Here is a 13,769-nt window from a genome sequence, read left to right as displayed (position 1 = left end):
GAACCACCCCTAGCCGGAGTTTCAAACAATGTTTGGCGACGGTGTTTGAGTCAAAATGTTGAAAGATGGAGCATGAAATTCATCCGTATAGTTCCTTCGACTAATAGAGGGCTCTTTTGAGGAGTTACAACCGTTTTCTTCGACATGATTTTGTTGAAAAAACTAAATTGAATGGAGGATTGTGAAGTTGGTGTAGTTTGATGGTGAGAAAGATGTGATAGATGAAGGTAAAAGTGGGCTAGGGTGTTAATGGCGTGTAGAATTGGATGAGCGTGGGGGGAGGGGGTGGGATTGACGTATGGGCGATTTGGAGGAGGGTGGGATTGACATATGGGAGGTGGTAACGGTAAAGAAGGAAACATGTTGTAGGAGAATCCCTATATCTATGTAACTGATAATTTCAGATTTAAAAAAGGAACATAAATCAATTTAATTACATATTATTAATTAATAATAAAAAACCATAAATAGATTAATCATTTATTAAATAAATGGAAATTGATTTTTAAATAAAATTAACTTTAAATGATATGTCATAACTCGTAAATAAACTGTTATAAGTAATAATTTTTTAAAAATATGTTTAAAACCCGTAAAATTGACTCTTAAATGTGTATAGGGCGTGATTTTTCCTATGATTTTTAGGGAACTCCTAGTTTGATTATTATTTGGATTCCATAAAAGTTTCCTCTAGGCTCTATATATAAAGTAATTATAACCCTAAATACATCATTATATAGACACCCATCACTACGACTAATCAGTTGCATAAAAACACATTATAACCAAATAATTAAGAAGAAAAAATGACTTCTTGTGACAAAACAGAAAACCCAACTTTATGCCCAAGGAATTGTGGTTCCTATGCAAATTCAAGAAATCACGATCCCTATGATGAAATATATTTATTCCACAAGATGTTTTCTCTTACTATTAAAATCGGAAAAGATGATTTGATGATGAAGACGAAGCCACAAAAATGCATGGTTTGCAGGAAGAAGGTGGGATTACTAGGGTTCAATTGTAAGTGCGATGAAATATTTTGCGAGACTCATAAACATTCAGAAGAACATGCATGCACTTTCAATTTCAAGTCTATAGGACGTGCGATTTTGGCCAAGAAAAATCTGCTATGCAAAGCTGATAAACTTAAGAATAGGATTTAAATTACTATTATTGATTATGTATCAAGTTTGTTATTAATAGTACCTAATAGTGTAATATTGCACTTCCGTTTCTATTAATGTCATGTATACTATTGTTGAGTATAAGGTACATAAATTTAAGCCACAATGTTCAATTTTTTCCACCTTAATTTATTTTCCATCTCTCAATATAGATACTTGACCAACCCAAATTGGACGTATAATTAGGGTTAATGTGTTTATCTGATATGAAAGACGAAACAAGAAGATGATTAATTTATACTCCCTTCGTTAATCTTTCATCGAAATTATATTATTTTGGGATGTTCAACAATACTTATCTAATTTATAAAGTCAATAAATAATTTATAATTTTATATCTATTTTACCTTTGCTATTAATTACTATGCATTTTTAATTGTTTATATAACTTATACTCCCTCTATTCCATATTAACTGAATTTGTGATGTAATGCACACTTATTGAAAAAAACATTCAAGGAAATAATTTAATAATATTTTCCACTATTGTCCTATGTGAAATCATAAATCTAGAAAATATTAAACTTCATTAAAGGAAAGGGCAAATAAGGAAAAAAATTCAAATATCCATCTTAAACTTTGAACAATTCAATTATTTTGAATAATGAAAAAACCCCCAAATTCAGTTAACATGAAATAGAGGGAGTATTTGATAAGAGTGATTTGGTAAAATTACCCAATTATTTACTGTTTTTTATATCCTTAGTCAAATCAATAAAGAACGACTGTTATTATTGGACTGAAGAAAGTAATTTTTAAATTATACACCATTTATATTTGAAAGTTCCATAAATGATACTGCAGGAACTTTAACTTGCACGACTAATGATATATCTTAACCTACCATAATCAAATTGCACAAATATAAGCGATTTGAGAATCGCTATTCAAGAATAACCGACGTTCAATTTTTTAAATTTCATGTATTTAGATGTATTTTGACTTAAAATTTGGTATGATTAATAAGTGAGATAATATGTAATTATTTCAAACTAAAAGATAAATTAATAAAAATAGTAGGAATATTTGTCAAATTAGGTAACTTTTTTCTTTCTTAAAATATCCTTAAAAGAAGGCGGAAGTTAGTATAGAGCGGCCCAAATAGGCTAATCAAATTTCCAAATATGAATATTAGGGAACTCCTAGTTTGATTATTATTTGGATTCCATAAAAGTTTCCTCTACATATAAGTAATTATAACCCCAAATACATCATTATATATACACCCATCACTACGACTAATAAGTTGCATAAAAACACATTATAACCAAATAATTAAGAAGAAAAAATGACTTCTTGTGACAAAACAGAAAACCCAATTTTATGTCCAAGGAATTGTGGTTCCTATGAAAATTCAAGAAATCACGATCCCTATGATGAAATATATTTATTCCACAAGATGTTTTCTCTAACTATTAAAACTGGAAAAGATGATTTGATGATGAAGACGAAGCCACAAAGATGCATGGTTTGCAGGAAGAAGGTGGGATTACTAGGGTTCAATTGTAAGTGCGATGAAATATTTTGCGAGACTCATAGGTATCCGGAGGAACATGCATGCACTTTCAATTTCAAGTCTATAGGACGTGCGGTTTTGGCCAAAGAAAATCCACTTTGCAAAGCTGATAAACTTGAAAATAGGATTTAAATCACTATTATTGATTATGTATCATATGTATGAAGTTTGAACTAAAACGATATTTGGGTGAGTACTTTTTAATCAATAATTATTGATTTTAGTGATACTTTTTATTTATTATCATTTATTACAATACATAACAATACTATGATAAATCTGCAATATGTAATAAAAGTAAATTATACATGCAATATATATATATATTAGAAGTGTTTTAAAATATATTATGTTTGTTTGGTAAGAAGTTGACATAACATATTAAAAGTGTATGATAAGTGTATTATCCATCAATAAAATTTGTATATATGTGCTTTATAAATTATTCTCTATAATATAAAATAAAAATGTATTATAAATAAATTATAAGTGTCCAATAAAAAAAGTATTATTACGATAAATAATAACTATTTCTTAATATAAAATATTTTATTAGGTAAGTTTCCAAATTAATATCCCAAACCAAAACCAAACAGAATTCGGAGAGAGATGAATCCTAATTTGATTATTATTCGGATTACATACAAGTTTCCTCTCTCTGAATATAAGTAAATTATAACCCCAAATACAATATTATACACCAATCACTATTCACTATTGGTCGTTGATCTTGTATTTCTAAAATATTTAGAATAATAACTTTGAAGAACTTGATAAGACATAATAAAATTTAAAGAGTATTTTTAAAATTAGAAAATTAAAACAAGTAGAGAAAATTAGAATCAGAAACAAATTAGAAATAATTTACAAAAAAAATTCTCAAAGAAGAAAATCGAGTCCACTGAATGCACAATGTGTCCTTAAGGAAATTATCCCTTCAAGTATCCAAGGTTAATAAAATATATCCTCTCTGGATAGAACGATCTTACTCACCGATGTATTGGTACCTAAAACCACGGTGTCAGCGAACCACTCAAATACACTTAGGGGTCATTTGGTAGGAAGTATTAGGAGAAATAGTCCATGTATTATGTATGGTATTAATTAGTAGTACTGTATATGTTTGGTAGAATTTTTGGGCCTAAGTATATATACATCCTACATGGTATTATAGGATGTATTACTAATACATTCCATTTGGTGGTATTAGTAATACATTGGATTTAATACCATGGTATTATCTATGTAAAGACAAAAATATCCCTAAAAGCATTTTATTTACTTTCTTGATTTTATATTTTATATTTGTACCAGTAAATTATTTAAATAAATTAGCTTACAATTTATTATTGAGAGAGAGTTGTTTCTTGATAAATAAATACAATACATGTCAATATAATATTTAAAATGTGATTTGTTTAATATTTACTAATTGAAAAGACAAATTTATCACCACATGACGTTTGTGATTTTAATTGAATACATTATTTGTTGATTTATATGTGGTTTCTAATTATTTGTATTTTGAACAATTTATAAATTGCATATATATTAAAACTACAACTTGCAATTTTTATGTATAAATGTAGATGATTTATTCGATTTTACTATTGTTTACCATTTTTCCGATGTTGTAGATGGTCTATCTATTCTAAATTGAAAATTAATGTTTTTTTTAAGTGATCAACTTATTAAGATGACAATTATTTACCCTCAAATAATTCAAGTGAGAAAATAGCAAACATGACAACAAAATTGTTCTTCTCCTAGCTAGTTAGAAGACCATAGAAAAATAATATTGTTCGGCAATTATCTACCTTGTCCCAATTACATAAAATATAAAATCTCATAATAATTCAAAGGTATAATTGGAAAGAAGTTTTTTGTAGAGTTTTAATCCAAACACAAGATGAGTTAGGAAGCAATGAACCAAAAACTTGATAAAAAAATATATCATGCATTACTAATCCCAACACTACTAATTCCTGCATTACTAATCCATGCATTACTAATCCATGCGTTATTTATTTTTCTACCAAACGACCCCTTATTAGAATACTAGATTTAGTAGTAGTAGTAGAAGTCCAGAAATTCATCGTTAATAAATGAGAGGAAATTCCTCTATTTATAGACAATAAAGAGTAGTGTAAACAAATATTTATGGTGCCTTATCAGAAGGTCACAACCCTTTGGAAAGTCACAACCCATCGGAAATGTCTCAACCTTTCATAAAAGTCACAATTTTTTTTCATAAAAGTCACAACTCCTCATAAAAGTCACAACTTTTCATTAAAATTACAACTCTTCATTTTTCATTCACACCTTTTAAAACCCAACACTACTAGCTTGAAAAATAGCACATTATAACCAAAAACTCAAAAAAGAAGAAAAAATGACTTGTTGTGACAAAATAAAACCCAATTTTGTGCCCAAGGGGTTGTGGTTTTTATGGAAATCTAAGAATTTTCAATCCTTATGATGAAATATATTTATTTCAAAAGATGTATTCTCTTACTATTAAACAAGGGAGGCTCAACGTAATTGGGGGCCAAAAGTGAAATTTTAATTCGTGGCCTAAATAATAAATACACTTCATATACGTATTTATTCATAATTTATTTTTTTACACTATTTAGATGAAAACTATTAGTACTTAAGTAAGATTTTATCAACTCAACATTGAAAAACATCTTTTAAGTGAGGCAATTATTATATGTATTGCTANGCTCAACGTAATTGGGGGCCAAAAGTGAAATTTTAATTCGTGGCCTAAATAATAAATACACTTCATATACGTATTTATTCATAATTTATTTTTTTACACTATTTAGATGAAAACTATTAGTACTTAAGTAAGATTTTATCAACTCAACATTGAAAAACATCTTTTAAGTGAGGCAATTATTATATGTATTGCTAACATAATGCTATAAGTAATAAGTTGATAAATATTAAATAAAGATAAGAGTTAGAACCATAAAATTTGACTCAAGAAGTTGATGACTTGGTATACCTCATTTTAATATGCTTATAGTAATGCTTGAAACTAAAATTTAAAAAGAAATAAAAAAGAATTTGTAATTCACTTTGTTCAACACTTTTCACTATTTATTCTTATTTTTAACAAAGTACAAAAGATGTTAAAGTGGATAAAATAATTTTTTTTTTTAATTATAATTTTTATCATAAATAATGAATTTTTCTATCAAATTTTTAACACATAATTTATTCTTGACAAAAATTTGGGCCCCCGAAATTTGGCTTATTTTCCAAAGGGAAAAAAACATAAGTAGACACTTTTTTATAAATAATTACATATATATGGCCATATTCAGTGAATAACAATTATGACATATTTAATATTTACTTCTATAGCCTTTTTACATTCTGAATAGATCATGGGTAAGATAAAGTAGTGATTCAAGGTACCACAAACTCTGCAGTTCCTTTATTTATGCTAACAATAACTGCCTTTTATCTATAAGAGTTCTAATACATCGATGATCTCTTCCTTCTACATATAAAGCGAACGATTATTTGCTACGAGTTTGTTTTTCTTTCTCAAACTGAAAAATATTCATATTAACCAATCTAAATTTCTGTCATGGAAGAAGAAATTGTAATTTTGGTTCAACACAGCGGTGGATGGGATAATGAACACAATTTCAACAATATCATAGTTGATGGCTTGACACTAAAAGAGAGTTCGAATTTGGATACCCTTCTTGATGAAATAACGAAGATATTTGGTATTTATGCTTCTATGGATACAATTGAAATTAAATATTCCGTGAAGCAGAATTATACTCCAATGAAGATATACAACGATAGGAGTTTGAGATGGTACTTGGATTTGAAGAGAAAAAGTTGCTTCACTGATTTTTCCTCTATGTATAACATTGAAGGAGAAATTGTGACGAAATTTTGTCAAATTCGATTCCTAATAATTCAACTTCAAATTCTAGCCAAGATATGCAATTGGTACAACGTGTTGAACTCACTCAATCACTTATGCCAATACATGGAAACTACTCCCGTGATGAAATAGAAATTGACGAGGATGGTATAATTGACAACAAATTTCATAAATACATTAGAGAAGGTCAGTTGTCTATGAAAAAGGAGATACTCCAAGATGTTGTAAATCACATTGCCATCAAGGAGAATTTTCAGTTCAAAGTTAAGCGTTCAAGTTCGACAAGGTAATATATGAACTTCAACTAATGGTAACAAGTGTTTTTATAAGTTGGTGTCAAATTCATATTATAAAATTCCTACCTGAACTATGTGAAAAAACAATAATGTAAGCTTATATCAGAAGAAATGCAAAATTTGATACCCAATAGTGGGAACCAACCGTACAAAATTTGATAACTATCCAATAGTGGGAACCAACCGTACTCTTTTTTATTTAATAATTAATATAGCTATATATATTAATAATAATAATTATTATCTTTTCAACTTCTTTAAACTGCTATATATGTAAAAAAAACTTTCATATTTGTAATATTGAAAAAGTACTATTATTTATGTAGTTAAGTCTTAAGGATGGTCTTTCCATGTAATTTTCCCTTTTCCGAAGCATAGAACCGCCCCTGCTATTAAAACTGGAAAAGATGATTTGATGATCAAGACAAAGCCATAAAGGTGCATGTTTGCGGGAAGAAGTTGAGATTAATAGGGCTCAATTGTAAGTTCGATGAAATATTTTGCAAAACTCATAGGTATCTAGAGGAACATGCATGCACTTTCAATTTCAAGTCTATAGGACGTGCAGTTTTGGCCAAAGAAAATTCTCTATGCAAAGCTGATAAACTCAAGAATAGGATCTAAAACGTTATTATTGCTAATTTGTACCAAGTTTTTTTTTTTTTTAAATTAATGGTACCAAATAGTGTAATATTGCACTTTCGTTTTCTATTAATGTCATGTATACTATTGTTGAGTACAAGGTTGAAAATATTTAATCCGTAACCTTCAGATTTCTCTGCCTTAATTAATTCGTTTAATATATTTTTTCGTCTCTCACCGCCCCACATAGGATGTATATATAATTAGGGTTAATAATGTGTATTTGTCTGATATAAAAAACAAAACAAGAAAGTTCCATGAATGATGTTGTGGAAAAATATTCTCCAGTGACTAAGATATTAGAAAATAATGAAATCTATTTGTGTGGTTCAAACTTCAAATATTTAAGTATGAAATTAGACTTAACACTCTCTAACTTTAGACATACATAACGATTCTGCCATATTTGTTGTGCAATAATGCTGAAGTTCTAGCCAAATGATTAAATGCACTTTTTTTTTTTATAAAATAAAATACTGTGCTTATATTTTAAATAGCAACATTAAAGTGGTTATTTGTGCAAATTTCCCGGATTATAATATGTTGGGGCCTTGAGCTCCCAGGAGAAAATTATTTAATGTTTTACTCTCTCTAGCTTCTCTTCTCTCTAGTTCACCTCTCTCCCTATATCGACTATATATCACAGTACATGTATCTAGTGTGATTCACATGTAATATGAGGATCTCACTCACCTCTCTCCCTATTTTAGTTTATCTGATAGAAACCCTTCATGTATCTAGGTGTGTTTGATTTGAAATCTGGATGAAATTATTAATTAGTGAGCTCAATATGTAATTATTTCAAACTAGAAGATAAATTAATAAAAATTGTAGGAATATTTGCCAAATTAGGTAACTTTTTTCTTTCTTAAAATATCCTTAAAAGAAGCCCCAATTTAGTGTAGAGCGGCCCAAATAAGCTAATCAAATTTCCAAATATGAATATTAGGGAACTCCTAGTTTGATTATTATTTGGATTCCATAAAAGTTTCCTCTATATATAAGTAATTATAACCCCCAAATACATCATTATATATACACCCATCACTACGACTAATAAGTTGCATAAAAACACATTATAACCAAATAATTAAGAAGAAAAAATGACTTCTTCTGACAAAACAGAAAACCCAACTTTATCCCCAAGGAGTTGTGGTTCCTACGAAAATTCAAGAAATCACTATCCCTATGATGAAATATATTTCTTCCAAAAGATATTTTCTCTTACTATTAAAACCGGAAAAGATGATTTGATGATGAAGACGAAGCCCCAAAGATGCATGGTTTGTAGGAAGAAGGTGGAATTAATAGGGTTCAATTGTAAGTGCGATGAAATATTTTGCGAGACTCATAGGTATCCGGAGGAACATGCATGCACTTTCAATTACAAGTCTATAGGACGTGCGATTTTGGCCAAGGAAAACCCACTATGCAAAGCTAATAAACTTATGAATAGGATTTAAATCACTATTATTGATTATGTATCAAGTTTGTTATTAATAGTACCAAATAGTGTAAAATTGCACTTTCGTTTCTATTTATTAATTATGTCATGTATACCATTGTTGAGTATAAGGTACATAAATTTAAGCCACAATATTCAATTTTTTCCACCTTAATTTATTTTAATTATTTTCCATCTCTCAATATAGATACTTGACCATCCCAAATTGGACGTATAATTAGGGTTAATGTGTACTTATCTGATATGAAAGACGAAACAAAAAGATGATTAATTTATACCCCCTTCGTTAATCTTTACTTGTCAATTTATACTATTTTTTGGGATGTTAAACAATACTTATTCAATTTATAAAGCCAATAAATAATTTACAATTTTGCATCTCTTTTACCTTTGCTATTAATTACTATGCATTTTTAAATGTTACTCCCTCTATTCCATATTAACTGAATTTGTGATGTAATGCACACTTATTGAAACAAACATTCAAGGACATAATTTAAATCATACTTTCCACTATTGTCCTATGTGAAATCATAAATCTAGAAAGTATCAAACTTCATTAAAGGATAGGGAAAATAAGGAAAAACTTTCAAACATCCATCTCAAACTTTGAATAATTTAATTATTTTGAACAATGAAAAAACCCCAAATTCAGTTATAGGGAGTATTTAATAAGAGTGATTTGGTAAAATTATCCAATTATTTACTGTTTTTTATTTTCTAAGTCAAATCAATAAAGAACGACTATTATTGTTGGACGGAAGAAAGTAATTTTTAAATTATACGCCATTTATATTTGAAAGTTCCATAAATGATACTGTAGGAAAATATTCTCTTGTAACATAGAAATTAGAAAATAATGAAATATTTAGTAAAAAAAATAAAGAGTGCTAGGTTTGATTGAAACCATTTCGTCATACCTCATTTATAATCAATTTAATTTACATTGAATGTATAAATATTTTCTCTCACTAATGATATATCTTAACCTACCATAATCAAATTGCACAAATATAAGCGATTTGAGAATCGCTATTCAAGAATAACTGACGTTCAATTTTTTAAATTTCATGTATTTAGGTGTATTTGACTTAAAATTTGATATGATTAATTAGTGAGATAATATGTAATTATTTCAAATTAAAAGATAAATTAATAAAAATAGTAGGAATATTTGTCAAATTAGGTAACTTTTTTCTTTCTTAAAATATCCTTAAAAGAAGGCGGAAGTCAGTATAGAGCGGCCCAAATAAGCTAATCAAATTTCCAAATATGAATATTAGGGAACTCCTAGTTTGATTATTATTTGGATTCCATAAAAGTTTCCTCTCTATATAAAGTAATTATAACCCCAAATATATCATTATATATACACCCATCATTACGACTAATAAGTTGCATAAAAACACATTATAACCAAATAATTATGAAGAAAAAATGACTTCTTGTGACAAAACAGAAAGCCCAATTTTATGTCCAAGGAATTGTGGTTCCTATGAAAATTCAAGAAATCACGATCCCTATGATGAAATATATTTATTCCACAAGATGTTTTCTCTAACTATTAAAATCGAAAAAGATGATTTGATGATGAAGATGAAGCCACAAAGATGCATGGTTTGCAGGAAGAAGGTGGGATTACTAGGGTTCAATTGTAAGTGCGATGAAATATTTTGCGAGACTCATAGGTATCCGGAGGAACATGCATGCACTTTCAATTTCAAGTCTACAGGACGTGCGGTTTTGGCCAAAGAAAATCCACTATGCAAAGCTGATAAACTTGAGAATAGGATTTAAATCACTATTATTGATTGTGTATCATATGTATGAAGTTTGAACTAAAACGATATTTGGGTGAGTACTTTTTAATCAATAATTATTGATTTTAGTGATACTTTTTATTTATTATCATTTATTACATTACATAACAATACTATGATAAATCTGCAATATGTAATAAAAGTAAATTATACTATATATATTAGAAGTGTTTTAAAATATATTATGTTTGTTTGGTAAGAAGTTGACATAACATATTAAAAGTGTATGATAAGTGTATTATCCATCAATAAAATTTGTATATATGTGCTTTATAAATTATTCTCTATAATATAAAATAAAAATGTATTATAAATAAATTATAGGTGTCCAATAAAAAAAGTATTATTACGATAAATAATAACTATTTCTTAATATAAAATATTTTATTAGGTAAGTTTCCAAATTAATATCCCAAACCAAAACCAAACAGAATTCGGAGAGAGATTAGTCCTAATTTGATTATTATTCGGATTACATACAAGTTTCCTCTCTCTGTAAATAAATAAATTATAACCCCAAATACAATATTATACACCAATCACTATTCACTATCACTATTGGTCGTTGATCTTGTATTTCTAAAATATTTAGAATAATAACTTTGAAGAAATTGATAAGACATAATAGAATTTAAAGAGTATTTTTAAAACTAGAAAATTAAAACAAGTAGAGAAAATTAGAATCAGAAACAGATTAGAAATAATTTACAAAAAAAATTCTCAAAGAAGAAAATCGAGTCCACTGAATGCACAATGTGTCCTTAAGGAAATTATCCCTTCAAGTATTCGAGGTTTATAAAATATATCCTCTTTGGATAGAACGATCTTACTCACCGATGTATTGGTACCTAAAATCACGATGTCAGCGAACCACTCAAATACACTTAGGGGTCATTTGGTAGGAAGTATTAGGAGAAATAGTCCATGTATTATGTATGGTATTTATTAGTAGTACTATATATATTTGGTAGAATTTTTGGGCCTAAGTATATATACATCCTACATGGTATTATAGGATGTATTACTAATACATTCCATTTGGTGGTATTAGTAATACATTGGATTTAATACCATGGTATTATCTATGTAAAGACAAAAATATCCCTAAAAGCATTTTATTTACTTTCTTGATTTTATATTTTATATTTGTACCAGTAAATTATTTAAATAAATTAGCTTACAATTTATTATTTAGAGAGAATTGTTTCTTGATAAATAAATGCAATACATATCAATATAATATTTAAAATGTGATTTGTTTAATATTTACTAATTGAAAAGATAAATTTATCACCACATGACATTTGTGATTTTAATTGAATACATTATTTGTTGATTTATATGTGGTTTCTAATTATTTGTATTTTGAACAATTTATAAATTGCATATATATTAAAACTACAACTTGCAATTTTTATGTATAAATGTAGATAATTTATTCGATTTTAATATTGTTTACCATCTTTCCGATTTTGTAGATGGTTTATCTATTCTAAATTGAAAATTAATGTTTTTTTTAAGTGATCAACTTATTAAGATGACAATTATTTACCCTCAAATAATTCAAGTGAGAAAATAGCAAACATGACAACAAAATTGTTCTTCTCCTAGCTAGTTAGAAGACCATAGAAAAATAATATTGTTCAGCAATTATCTACCTTGTCCCGATTAAATAAAATAGAAAATCTCATAATAATTCAAAGGTATAATTGGAAAGAATTTTTTTGTAGAGTTTTAATCCAAACACAAGATGAGTTAGGAAGCAATGAACCAAAAACTTGATAAAAAATATATCCTGCATTACTAATCCCAGCACTACTAATCCCTGCATTACTAATCCATGCATTACTAATCCATGCGTTATTTATTTTTCTGCTAAACGACCCCTTAGAATACTAGATTTAGTAGTAGTAGTAGAAGTCCAGAAATTCATCGTTAATAAATGAGAGGAAATTCCTCTATTTATAGACAATAAAGAGTAGTGTAAACAAATACTTATGGTGCCTTATCAGAAGGTCACAACCCTTTGGAAAGTCACAACCCATCGGAAATGTCACAATCTTTCATAAAAGTCACAATTTTTTTTATAAAAGTCACAACTCCTCATAAAAGTCACAACTTTTCATTAAAACCACAACTCTTCATTTTTCATTCACACCTTTTAAAACCCAACACTACTAGCTTGAAAAATAACACATTATAACCAAAAACTCAAAAAAGAAGAAAAAATGACTTGTTGTGACAAAATATAAAACCCAATTTTGTGCCCAAGGGGTTGTGGTTTTTATGGAAATCCAAGAAATTTCAATCCTTATGATGAAATATATTTATTTCAAAAGATGTATTCTCTTGCTATTAAACAGGGACGGTTCAATGTAATTGGGGTCCTAAAGTGAAATTTTAATTCATGGCCTAAATAATAAATACACTTTATATACGTATTTATTCATAATTTATTTTTTTACACTATTTAGATGAAAATTATTAGTACTTAAGTAAGATTTTATCAACTCAACATTGAAAAACATCTTTTAAGTGAGGCAATTATTATATTTATTGTTAACATAATGCTATAAGTAATAAGTTGATAAAAATTAAATAAAGATAAGAGTTAGAACCATAAAATTTGATTCAAGAAGTTGATGACTTGATATACCTCATTTTAATATGCTTATAGTAATGCTTGAAACTAAAATTTAAAAAGAAATAAAAAAGAATTTATAATTCACTTTGTTCAACACTTTTCACTATTAATTCTTATTTTAACAAAGTACAAAAGATGTTAAAGTGGATAAAATAATTTTTTAAAAAAAATTATAATTTTTATCATAAATAATGAATTTTTCTATCAAATTTTTAACACATAATTTATTCTTGACAAAAATTTGGGCCCCCGAAATTTGGGGGCCTAATGCAAAGGCCTTATT

This window comes from Solanum stenotomum, chromosome 3, assembly GCF_019186545.1.
Source record: "Solanum stenotomum isolate F172 chromosome 3, ASM1918654v1, whole genome shotgun sequence".
NCBI classification, from domain to species: Eukaryota; Viridiplantae; Streptophyta; class Magnoliopsida; order Solanales; family Solanaceae; genus Solanum; species Solanum stenotomum.
Note: the sequence above shows the minus strand (reverse complement) of the source record.